Genomic DNA, 13,893 nt, shown 5'->3' with positions numbered 1-13,893 from the left:
CTTGTGTCTGTGGTTGTGTAAAAACAACTGCCAATAAGAAGCTTTTTTAAAGGAATATTTCTGACTTGTTTCTTATCTAGCTTCTTATTCACAGTCCTGAGAAAGTATTCATAAACACTGTGCCTTGAAGCATTAGAGATTGGTGAAAATTTGGATTTCTAAAGTTTGAATAATGATCAGAACTAGATTAAAAATAGATCAATACAAATTAAAAGAGTAATCCAGAACACAGCTCTACCTCCAACCTCTGACATCACATCATTTTAAAGTCAGTTTAGAATAGAGAAGCTGAAATAGCCAAGTATATTTTGTTCCTGCGAGCTGCCCAACCCCTTGCAGGAGTTTGGTGCTGGAGCGGGACTAATGCCGGGCAGTTTGCTAGTGTGAGGAAATATTTGATCACAAAAACATTGATCCAACTTAGCAGCACTGAGAGAGCAAACGCTGTCTATTGAGCTCTTATTTTCTTAAACCCTGGACGGAAGCGGTGTTGCTTTACCTGTAACTGTATGGTGAACTACTCGAGGAAACCTGGCAACAACGCAGGGCAAGATGAACACATGAGAAATGTGCACAGCAATGTAGTGTAGTGGATGTCATCTAAGAGGAGAGGGAGGAGATAAACCCACATCAGCATATTTACACATCTGTGCAGGACAGATGTGTAAATAACTTTGTAACGTTGACTAATGTTTAAAGATGTAAACGTTTTTTTAAGTAAAACGTGATGCTGAGAACACTAACAGAATTCGAGACACTCAACGCCATTCCACTGGATGGCGCTGTGGGTAGCTTAGTGGAGTGCAGAACCAATCAGCAAGGATTTTACTGTAAGTTAAAAATATTGTGTTTTTTTCATAGTATATTAAAAATATATATTTGAAGAAATGTACTATTATTGGTATATGGTGAGAACATATGAACCATGTAAATGAGATGTACTGGGTCTGAAAACAGTCCTGCAATGAGATTACACTGATCTGACCTTGAAGAAAAATATAATAAACCACCTACTCTTCTTTTGGGGTATGACCTCTACATAGAAACATGTGCATTAGGGATGAAGCAGTGGATTTGTTTTAAGCAGCTCCAGTGTAACCACACACGACGGTGCAGGAAGTGGCAGTGTTCTCGTCTCAGCTGCAGCCCCCATAATTCCGGCTGCTATTTTATAACTGCACTGCATTGCAGGGCTATTTCCCCCCCACAACCAGGGCTGGGATTGCATAAGAACTGACAGCGTCATTGTGGTTTGGAGGAGTCCTGAGAGCTGGGTGGAGGAGGGGATTTTGCCCCGAGGACAGGAAACAAAAAAAGAAAAGTTAAGAATGAATTGGGAAAAATAAGTTTTTTTAGAGGAGTTGACGACTGAGGTTAAGTGTGAAATGGAGTAAGAAAGACAGAAAGAGAGGGATAAGGGGTGTGTGTGTGTGTGTGTGTGTGTGTGTGTGTGTGTGTGTGTGTGTGGTTGTGACGCAGTAGGACGTGCACAGAGACTGAAATGCACTTACTTTATCTCCCCCCTCTCCTTTCCTCCTTCCATTCAGCCCTGATAAATCAGACAAACACAGCTATTTATTACTGTGTGTGTGTGTGGGGGGAGGAGTGTATATGTGTGTGTGTGTGTGTGTGTGTGTGTGTGTGTGTGTGTGTGTGTGTGTGTGTGTGTGTGTGTGTGTGTGAGTGTGTGTGTGTGCGTGCGTTTGCGTGTGTGTGCAGACATGAGGGATACTCTCGGCCTTGGGCAGTGCAGTGGGGTTTTAACAGGGACGTTGCAGTGCAGGACTGGCTGCTGTCTCTGCTAACATGTTCATACACTGCACATCCTTTTGTACACATCAACACACCCGCTACTATCCTGTCTATTTATTTTGATGTAAAATTCACAGACACACCTTCTGTCAACAAATTCGTATTTGAGTTACAGCATCCCTGTGTTCTGTGACGATGAATAGATTGGAAGTATAACCTAATTAATACTCATTACCTTTCCTTACCTGGACAATTCCATTTTTTCCTTGATTGTTGGTGTAATCTAGTTCTCAGTTGAATCGGGTTGTGCTGTACTTTATTGGTTTGTTTTACCACGTAAATCCAGTGTGCTACTGTGCAAATATGAAACTGCAAACTTCTCCCTCTGAAACTGTACCCTGTAAGATATGAGAGTTGATGCATGGCCCTCTCTTCCTCCTACGTCCACAGGAGTCAGTTTCACAGCAGCCGTAGAGGCAGACAGAAGGAACTGATGCATTTTAATGCACTAATATAACAGAGAACTAGATTAAAGATGAAAAAGATTAATCCAAAGCACTAGTCCTGAGAACGTACACATAAATACTGTACCATAAAGCAATAGAGATTAAAACAAGGGTAAGGACTTTGCCAGATGCATTGCCTCAGGTTCCAAAGAGAGGAAGCCAATGGGCCCTAAAAGTCAACAATGAAAATTCCAAAACAATTCCAAAATTTTCTGGGAGCCAGTGAAGAGAAGCTCAAATCTTGAGTAATATGCTCTCTTTTAGTAGATTTAGCAAGAATAAGATGACCTACTGTGCAACTAATAGGTAAGTAGGCGTGGTGCTAATGCACAGAGTAAGGCCCTGTCCTCACAAATGAAGACAGTTTGCAGATTAGAATAATTGGTTCCCGTGTATCCATGTGTTCATGTAAATCAGTGCCTGACGGAAACAATGATGACGTCACAGTTTATTTCAAGCATGCACAATATCAAGCTCATCCGATTAGCTCACTGAGCATATTTTTCTCTGGTTGACGGATCGCTGATGTCGACTTTATCGCCAGCATATTTACTAGAGCATTTGTAGGTTTTTTTGTTCTTGTCTGGACAGAGACATTTAGTAAAATAATGGTTAAAAACTGTACCTGCAAGGCCTCTTTCTTCCTCATTCTTAAACTCCCTCCACAAACACACACACACAGACACACACACACCTGAATGTTGCAACAGGGTAGAGACTCTTAAGGAAAATCCCATCCAGACACAGATTATCGACTGTTACTGCTCCGCACCGCTTTATCTGACTTCCTTTCAATGTACTGCCCCTTTCTCTTTCTCTGACCACCACTTCCCCCCCCCCCCCCCCCCCCCCCCCCCCAACAAAATCCTGCTGCATCACTGATAAGGAGATAATGAAGGGCAGGGAGGAGTATTTGTGACTTTGTTCTTATTCACTGAGATAAACACGAGGAGGCGCTATCACTTTGCGCCAATTCCTTCGATACCACTGATGGCTTTGTTCACTGGAGCGACGCCACATTGCCAAATGATGGGACAGGGCTCTGCTTTTCTTCCATTATATTATATTATGGTCTCCATCACCATCAGGCATTGTGAGAGGTGAATACCTCAAACCTCTGACATCACATCATTTGAGAGTCAGTTTAGATTACAGAAGAAATTTAAATGATCCCCTGGGGGAAGGTTAAAGCTGCAAAAGAACACGTATCTTTTGTTCCTGCGAGCTGCCCAACCCTTTGCAGGTGTCTGGTGTCGGAGCGGGACCAACACCAGTCAGTTTGCTAGTGTGAGGAAATATTTTTCACATAATATTTCCCTTTTTGCACTTGTTTGGAAGATGTGCTGTTTTTAGGAATAATTTTGGCAATAACCTTTGAGTTATATAAAGGAGAAATTATTTTAAAAGTCACACCATGGTTGTGAGTTTCTATTTCTGACAAACTGCTTCACTTCTCCATCACACATGCTATTTTTAGACTTATTATAAATATTTGTTTTCATCGGTTCCTAATTCACTTAAGTTAAAAACATGCTTTATATCATATAACACGTGTTTTTAACATCAGTAGGTATAATCATTTAAATGTTATGATTGCGTTCTCCATACGTGTGTGACTTTCAACTCCCATAATGCAATCTCCTGCATTCGGGATGCACTTTCCTATATTGTCCACTGAGGGGCAGCAGCATAACCAGCGTGCCGGTTTTCTCTGCGATCATCATGACTGCAATGCCAGCCAAGGTCTCTTTCAAGGACACACATCATATCTGCAAAGTCACATGTAAAACAGGGCGAGGCTGCATGGGCGTTTCTGCCGGAGCAAAGGCAGTCATTCAGACGAAGGGGAAATGCTTTTTCTTTCACCGGGTAGCTTTACACCAGACACAATGGCTCACACACTGATGTCACTATTTGAGGGTGAAACTTTGATTAAGAGCAACAAAAAAAAATGAAAGCACAGCCACTGTATTTGTTGTCCTTGCTCATAAACATATATTTTTTTTGTGCTTTGTAATAATAATCTATTTCCTATTCTAAATAACGCTGCATAGTTTTGTGGGAATAGGAAGTGTGGAAGTGTGAAGAGAACGAGCCGAGCCTTCAGAACTCTCCCCCAGCCTCACCTTTTTATAGCCATCAAATATGCATGGCCCCTCTGAGTGTACATACTGTATAATGTATTCACGAAGCTCCACTGCACCGGGAAGCTCACCCCATCAGCAGTTTGTGTGTGTATGTGTGTGTCAGGGACAAGACAGAAAACATAATCAATAAACACTGATTCATGGTCTTATGGAAGAAGGGAGTCATTTTACAGAGTTTCAAAGGAGAGACAGAGAGAGACTGTGGGTGGCATGTTTTGTATTCCTCAGCAATAGTGTGTGTGTGTATGCGTGTGTGCGTGTGTGTGTGTTATAGTTAAAACATGAAAGTATTATATATTAAATATATTTTTCATGTGACCATTCAACCACCATCTTTTACGATCTGCCATCAAACTCCATTAGCCTACAAGTAAAAACCCTGCAATTCAAATCTCACAGTTTCCTTTCCTTTAACTTGTATGGAAGACGTTTTATCACCAAATAAAGACAGTAGGATGCTGCACCACACCTCAAATGTCTCTCAGGAGCTGAAGTCATATAACTCGAAGTAACAACTAGACTCTGTAAAACTTTTTTTTGTAACTCCGCCAAATCAAAGGCAAGAATTACACAAATACCAAACTTATATATTTTAACATGAGTGAGACTCCCGAGTACACACACACACACACACACACACACACACACACACACACACACACACACACACACACACACACACACAAACCCTCTCTATCTGAACGTGAGCCAGAAATGTTGTGGAACTGCTCTGTCAGTGCATCTCTATCATTGTGAGCTGGATGGAGTGTGTGAGTATATGTTCACCGATCCTTATTAGGGCTCTGCATTGACTTCCACTCATGAGGGACAGCCAAACCTGATTTTCTTTTACTCTTTTTAAAGTCTACATCCTAACAGTCTGCCTTGTCTACTAGCCCTAAATCCAGGGGTCTCAATGTGAAACAGGCTCAAATAAATACCTCTGCCTGCATCTATTCAACCCCTTGAACATGTTGTCCCCTAACATTAATCATGACCAATTCATGCCTAACCCTAACCTCAACCTGACCACAATTCACCGTTTTAACCTCTAACCTTAACCAGGAACTTCCACCTCATTAGGATCAAGCTCTGGTGCCCATGAGCTCTACTGGTCCTGACAAGGTCAGTGTTTATGCTGGAGAAAAGGTCCCAAAGAGGTAACAAAAATGAGCACACACACACACACACACACACACACACACAAACACACACACACACATACACACACACACACACATACACATTTTTGCAAAGATATTTAACATACTGTTGTTATAACTCTGAGGAACATGGGTGCTAATGCAACTACTTCACCCTGCCAAGTTCGACAGAGGGTTTTCTAATTTAAGGAACTCTGCTTTCAGCCAAACTCTTTTGGCTATTAATTAGGACGACTCCACTGAGCATCCAACAAACACACACTCACAACCCAGTGCTCATGGGAGAAGACAAACACACACACATATTCATATATGCAAAGATGCACACACACACAAAGTTAACGCTCCAAGAGCAGGGGTGTGGGGCTGGTGGTGGTGGGGTCTCTCATACATGCATCACACGCATCACTGTCCGTGCTGGCTCTTCTTCTTCTCCTTCTGTTCATCTCTGCAGTCAATCCAGATTCTCTTCTCTGACTTCAGTTCAAACAATAGCTGGTTGGACACTTCCAGTGTGCTTCTAACACAGGTCTTCATTTTGAAGTCCTGTCTGATTTGTGTCCCCTGTGAAGCCATGAAACGATTGGATTCAAGGTAAAAGTCCTATTTCCTTCAGCTACTCGACAAAATGAAGAGAAAACCTCTTCTTCTCTTTGGTTGGGCAGTTTTTACTCTGAACAAACCTTGTTATCATTTCTGTAGGTCTTTTTTTATCATTTAATATACAAAATGTTCCTTTTATAATAAAAGTACAGACAACCTTGACCTGTCCATCTGTTTATGTAAAGTATTTCAGTGTAGTATATTCTACAATATTCTTCTGTCAGGCAGGCACAACCTGTCAGAGTCTCCACTGCAGTTTGTCTCCTCCGGCAAACTGGACACTTTGTTCCTGATCCAAGTCTTTGTGCTTCTTTCAGATTCTCCTGGTGGGTGGCTGCGTGAGGGCAGTATATCGTTTTGTCACAAGAAGCTAATGTAAGCATTCACAGCAGTCTGTGAAACAGCTCACACTCACTGCTCTTTGACCACGCTGCCATTTTAAATTTGGGACACAACCGCAGATGTTGTAATTCGAGCTGCTCAAAGCTGATGAGCTGCAGGATCAATCCATCGACTGATGTGCAATCATCAATTCTTCTCTGTCTCCACGTTTTATGGTGTCCAATAAATATTATAACAAAGTCTCTGTGACAGTGTTTAGTACAGGGACGTTTACACAGGTGCATTAATGGAGAACACAACTGCCATATCCATAACACAGATGCAAAAGCCACGACACCACAAAGCAGTTGTGTTTTTACTTTTGCATTGTGCTTGTGTGAGACATCTCAGCCCCCATAGTTTGCACCATGATCGAGATCTTAGAATGTAATTCTTTATCCTTTCAGACAGATCTAGTTTTAAATTCTGGTCACAGCAGCTTTTCCTGACCTCCCCTGAGGGCTACCAGGGCAGGATGGTCCCAGCTGCGTTGTTACAGCTTTTATTCAACTGTGTCATAAATCTGCTCAGAGGAAATCTAACCCTCTGCTCTGGCTGTCCACTGCAATACCTTTCATGCTCATATTTTGCTCGTGTGGTGGGTGGTGTGTGAATCCGGCTCCCACCGTCTAACGGTCACGTTCCCCTCCTCACTGCATTGCTCCGTGACAGTTCTACTGCACTAGCTTTCTAGGGCACGAAGCGCTCCACTCTGGATGCTTTCCAAATGTTTTTGTATGGGAGAGTGGTGAGCCCAGCCTCCTGCAGTATGCCATTCCTATTTCAGACAGGTACAGGGGAAGATACAGGTACAGTTACACCCTGCAGTTCAAAGATGTGGACAGAGCAGCCACCAGGGCAAACCGAGTATACGCAACCAGAGAGGTCCAGCCCCAGCCCTGTTTATTCCTCGACAGACGGCACAGTGGTTAATGTCCTCACACACCTTCTGCACTGTAGCCATGCTGGGACTTGGGCCACGAAGCTGAACCCATTCCTTTCCCTCTTGTCCCACTTACCAAGGGCAAGAGAGGAAACTCTGTTAATCGCATGCAGGGACCTCCCACTTCTACACTCTTTCATGTCGTTCTTTATCTTTTTCACCCACAAGTGAGCGTCGTCTCCTCACACTGGAGGGTTTCCAGTTGTCACACTGAGCTGCTTCCTTCAGAGCTCCTTCGCCATGCTGTTGGACCTCGGGGAGCGAATGATCTCTTGACACCACAATATGGCGAGTGCCGGTGTCACGCTTGTGTGAAAACCTCAAAATTCCAATAATGGGGATTTACATGTGTAATTAACAAGTCGTTCTGCAGGCAACGCACTCAATAGAACTGCACAAAAAAAAAAAAAGTACAGTGACAAATGTTATGCACAGTAAACGTGAAAAATGAAACTACAAATGAAACATGTGGTTCAACTCATTTTGAAGGCTGCAGGAGCTAACAAAACACTGAAATGTAATAGTGCTGAAATTGGTCATGATTTAGTACACCTGTCTAGATATAAACATATCCTCCATTATTGCGACAAATTTCTGGGTGTAAATGCATCTAAATGACAATAAATGACCACATAGAGCACAAAGCTTCTCTGGAGGAGAATATACTTTTTTTTTAAAGATTTAAATGAGGAACAGGAAACAAAACATCTATTATTCGATGCTTTGTTTCCTATGGGTCGCCTATTAAGGGACCAGTGACTGTGCAAAGTTCCTTTTTTAAATAATAAGAGAGACACAAAGAAGATAATTGATTAAGATGTTATAAATGAGATGCTGCAGAACTGGAAACACGGTCATGAAATTGACATTTTTCTTGTCAATTAGTGCTCTTGTAAAATACTCTTTGCCTTTTCTTTTTTTCGACACAAATGGTTATTAATCCTGGGCCTTATCCCTTGACCACATTAATATTCTAGCCCCAGCAACTGGGTATATTGTGGTTATTAACTTAATTAAAATGTTAGTTTTAGGATTATATCTCACTATGGTGAATGGACCTGAATGACAGCATCACCTGTGGTTGTTAGGAAACGGTATATATGGTTTAAATCCCTGATGCAGTCCGTCAACAAGTCAGTCAGCCAGTCAGTCAATGTGCCGACTGCATGAGGCCGTGAAGCTGCGATGCCTTTACGCATTGCAGCAGTGCACACCTCCCTCTGTCTGGGACTTCAGAGGTCCTCTATGGGTTGATGGACACACACACACACACAAACACCCACACACAAACACACACACACACACACACACACACACACACACACACACACACGCACACACGCACGCACGCAAACACACACACACACACACACACACACACACACACTCAATTACACGCAATCCCTCTGCCTCCTCCTCGCCCCTCCTTCCTTCCCCCCCTTCGCCTCCTCCTCCTCCTTTCGTTCTCCCAGTGTCTCCGGGGACCTCAGAGCGGAGCAGAAATGATGGACAGCAGACTAATACCCTAAGCTAACGACTCCTCCCCTCTGACTTCACAGAATAGCCTGACAGAGGCCGCCGTGCCCTTCAGATGGAAAAAAACGACCCATGATACAGTATAAAGCAAAATGGCAAATTTGGCAATAATGACGCCCTGAAAGCCTGAGAATAAATTGAGAATGAGAACATTAATATTGTAATCTGCACTCTGAAGTATGAATATTGTGCCTCTGCTGTCCAGACACTAAAGTCACTAAAGACGTCACCAGGACATGAAATCTTTTTCACCTCGCCAAACTGTTCCCTGGCTGTGAAGTAGCTCACACGGGTTCATTGTGCAGGTCATAATAGCTACCTTTTATCACACCCAGGAGGGGATGAGACCTTTGAGCTATTTTGGGACAGTAACTAAGAGACTTGCTTGAGTCTGCAAGGGGATAGGGTGAGAGCAGGGATGTCATAAAGGTTTATCAAGGAGGCGCCTCCTATTAAAGATGTTAAGTGTCAGCAAGAATTTCTAGCGTCCTGCAGTTGACCCTGTCCAACGGTGAAACAATCTATTTGATGTAATGCAACATCGCCACTTTTAACACCTACACAAAAGAAAAACATGAAGGCAAGTCTAACCATCGTGGTTTGATGGTGGCACAGCTGTTCTTAACAACATTGAATCCAAACATTTTAAGATGGTGTTGTGATGATATTGCAACACTGTGAGTTTTGTTTCAAGAACGTACGTTTATATTCTTGTATCTTTCGTCTCGGAGAAGTAAAGATCAATGACAGACCTGCTTGCAGTGTCCAGTGTGTTCATCCACTCAGTGATGGGTAGGGTTCATCTGAAGGATGGAGCCCGTAATCTACAATTAAACTGATGTCTCAAAAAAGCTAATAATATTAGAATTACATCGGATCAAGCTAGTTTTTTTTCATATTACACTTCCGGGCGCAGATTAAATACCTTTGAATGAAACACTGCTTCTATTCTGACATTGAATTGTTTGTAGCCGGGTGTGCGTCTGACGTCGTCGTGTTCATTTTGTTGCCACTTTAATATCATTGTGGATTTACAACCAGCAAAATAAATATCCTTTTTGTTCAAACATGACATCATTGGAGGCGAAGTCTAAAAGAGAAGTCCTGAGACACGCCTCATTTGCTTCTTCTTATTCTATTGTTTACTAATGTAGAAATTTGCTAATGATCCAAACCATGGCTCATTTCATCCGGACCGGTAACATTTCTTTTGCTCAAACGAAATTTTCGAGACAACTTTCACATCTGTTATTCTGGTTCAAAACTGAGATGAAAAGTCAGAGGGTCTGGACAAACCAAGGTAGGTACGAAAAAGCCCTTAGTCATAGTGGCCTAACATATAAGGCATCAGCCTCCAGAACTAGGGATTGTAGGTGTCACCTAGGGTTCATTTGTCCAATTTGTGTCCGATTCCATATGACAACACACACAAGTTCCTCCGCATGTGTACATGCAGTAATTGTACAGTGATGACAGCTGTCAAAGAAAAAGAAGACAACATCTGCTGCAGTCACATGATCTATCTTTCTTTCCAATGTTTGATAGAAAATCAGTTTAGGGTGGGGCTCTGTTGTATGCAGGAACCGAAGCCAAGCACATTGCTCCAAAAAAATGCTTGCATATTGTATCACGATGAATTGGATTTGCTGCAGACTAATTACATATCCCTCCACATGCTTCAGTAGTTGATACTACATGAATCAGAGGTAGTAGAGGTGGGACAGCTGGCTGTGTGTCAGCAAAACAGGCCATCTGTTATGTACAGATGTGACGCTAAGAATACATCTCATACTAAAACCACACATTCTGTGATCTTTCTATCAGCTCTAGATTGGAAAATAAGATTAAAAAGACAAATGTTGGCTGACGTTACACTATATGTTGTGCTACTAATGGCAGGTACTGTAACCAAAAGGCACAGTGAGAGGATTTCAAAAGGTTATTTACTGAGAATCTACTCATGCAGACACGTCAATCGTTTGTTTGGCTTCATGCTGCCTCGAGAAATGGCACAGCAGCACTAAGTTGCTGTCCTGCAACATAATCCACGTTTCATTTGACAGCAGCTGTGATGGAAGAAAGGAGTCCAGTGTTGATTACTGTATCAGCGTTGAGCACTGGAGCAGGCAAATGGCTTCAGCAGGTCAGATGTAAGCATGTAAATGGACCTGAGGCCAAACACAGCTTTTTTTCTTTTGTTACTAATTTTGCCGCCGAACATGTAAATACAGTAGAACTGTTGTAAGGAGTTTAAAGCCTGAAGTCTGATATGATCACAAACTGGAGGCCATTAACAGAACTACTTGATTACAAATATTATTTGATCCAACATGCTCAAATCTATTGGTTCTTATTTTTTCTCTAGATTCATGGTTGCAAAGGTGTGAAAGATGTATAGCTGCTAATCATGCTACCAACATGGCTGCAGGATGAAGGTTAAGATTAACTTCACGGTGCCAGGCTAATTAGCAAATAGTAGCATGCTGAAAAGTTAAAAAGAGTTGTTTGAAAACGTTACCTTCAAAACATCAGCATTGTCTCTGGGAGGATGTTAGCATATTGAAGTTACATGACGGCAACCCCAAAGTGAAGCCAAAGTGTGGCTGGCTGCAGTATATGCCATACAACCGGAACTCCTCCATGTTAGTAGATGGAACATGGACCAAAGTAAAAAGTCAAATTACAAATTAAGTTCTCTCAAAATGCATTTTAGGTCGTTCACTTACTTATCACAACGTATGTTGAAGTGTTAATTTTCCTGGTGAGCTGGTTTTAATTAGTTAATTGATTTTAAAAAACTGTCCTCTGGATGCTACTGGCTCCAAAAGCAAGATGTCTGCTTTCTTATGCAGGACATTTTGGCCTCATTGTGGGAGGAAGTGGAGACACGTGGTCCATCTTTACATACATCTGTATATCCTAGCCTCGTTGCTGCCCTTAGCTCAAAGTTGTTAGCTCCAAAATGTGATGTTTTTCAACCTTAACATGAATTACATTTTTTCCAGTGGCGTCAAGGTGTCTCTAATGTCAGAGAATATGCATCAACCCTGACTTCAAAACAGCTTGAGGAGAGCGTGGAAACCAGCACCAGCGCAATGTTTTCATGTGACAGCAGTGCTATGTTAATTTGCCCTTTTTGGAATGGCATCCGGTCCCTGCGGAGCTCAGCCCTACATATTTCGGGTATCAAATGCTAATGAAGTTATAAAATGGCATTCTTTGTTTGTCTGTGTCTCACAGGTTGCCACACCAGCACTGGCTCAGTGTTTTCAGAGTGTGTTGGACCCAGTAGCTCAGGAGTAGATCGGTAACTTTTTTTTTCTATTTGGCACATGCTCATGGTGACTCAGTACTTGGATGGCAGCCACATGCACACGGAGAATTAAGGAAAATACAGCCGTTTGAATTCCTGTTGTGAGAGTGACAAAAAAAGATCAACGACGAACAAAATAAACCAATCCCCAATACCCGATGAGTCACAGTACCGGGTGTCGGATTACCACCTGGCTGTTTGCATATTGTGCTATTCAAAGTGTTAAGTGTCCACAGACGCTCAGAGTGAAACGCTATTAAAACCACAATGGTTTAGTGTAAACTCTGCATTTCGGTTTCAAAGCTGTGGTCTGCATGGGATAAATATGAGACCGCATGGATGTGAAAGAAAATCGTCACTGTATTTGAAACAATAGCAAAGTGAATATGGGTCAAGAACAAAAACCGCCCAGTCTGACCTTCAAACCAGGGGACTATAAATCAAAGGCATATAAAATAATAAAAAGTGTGTGTGTGTGTTTGTGTGTGTGCATCCCACAACCAAGTTTGCTCCTGTGGTTTCAAAGCCTTTCTGGGCTACAAACAAGGTGATGGATGCCTGTGCAAGAGTGTGTTGACTGGACACAGCCACACAGCCTCCTAGGTCTTGATTAATTGATGGGAGATGGGAGCAGTTTATCTCCCCTCGGCCCTCTGGATGCTCGCTCCCTCGCCCTGTGCGACTCACTACGTGTGCAAAGTGCAGCAACGGTATAAGAGCAAGGACTTGGCAGGCATTTGCATGGACAAAGGAGGCTTATTTTAGAGCAAGAGGTTGAGGGTTTCATCAGAAACAAGGTTAGGTTAACGGGATTAATATGTTCTTTGTCTTCTGTGTTTGCCCTCAATCTGCTCGTGTTGCTCTGTTTGTGCATAGGACTACAACAAAGGAACCATGATATGATCATATGGATTTTCTATTAAGTACGAGTATTGTTTTCTCGTCTTGGAGGAACTTTAAAAAAAAAGAATCTCCGTGATCCTCTGTTCAAGTACATCGCTGACACTCGTAGATTTCTACCAATGTCGTCACTTCCACTATCGACCCCAGCAAATCATTTGCATCACGATAAGTTTCGACAGTTTGCAATGATTTTCAAAACCACAGTTGCAATATTAAAAACAACTAAAGCAAAAAAACACAACAGGTGATGCAACCTTTTAGAGAAGAGGATGATAGAATCTGATATTGACTTCCCTGGGGAGCTGCAGCATCAGCAGAATCCTCTCCGTCCTGCCAAGTAAATATTTTCAAGTAAAATCCTGAGACAGCTGACGTTTCACCACAGATCCCGAAAGGAAAAGGTTTCAAATCATCTCAAGTGTCTGTTTTCACCTGCCTCAGACCTGAAGCCTCTTATTGTTATAACTATTCTAGAGCCTTGTTATTGTCACCTGGAAAAGAGGGGTTGAGATGATCTTTCAATGCCATTTCATGACTGACACATCTGCCCATTTTCTTGCAGTTATCTGTGGATACAACACAAAGAGCTGCCTGAAATGAAAGTAGTGGAACAGAAGAAGCAGACAACATGTTTGCTGCAAACACT

This window comes from Pleuronectes platessa, chromosome 3, assembly GCF_947347685.1.
Source record: "Pleuronectes platessa chromosome 3, fPlePla1.1, whole genome shotgun sequence".
Taxonomy (NCBI): domain Eukaryota; kingdom Metazoa; phylum Chordata; class Actinopteri; order Pleuronectiformes; family Pleuronectidae; genus Pleuronectes; species Pleuronectes platessa.
This window is presented reverse-complemented; position numbering follows the sequence as displayed.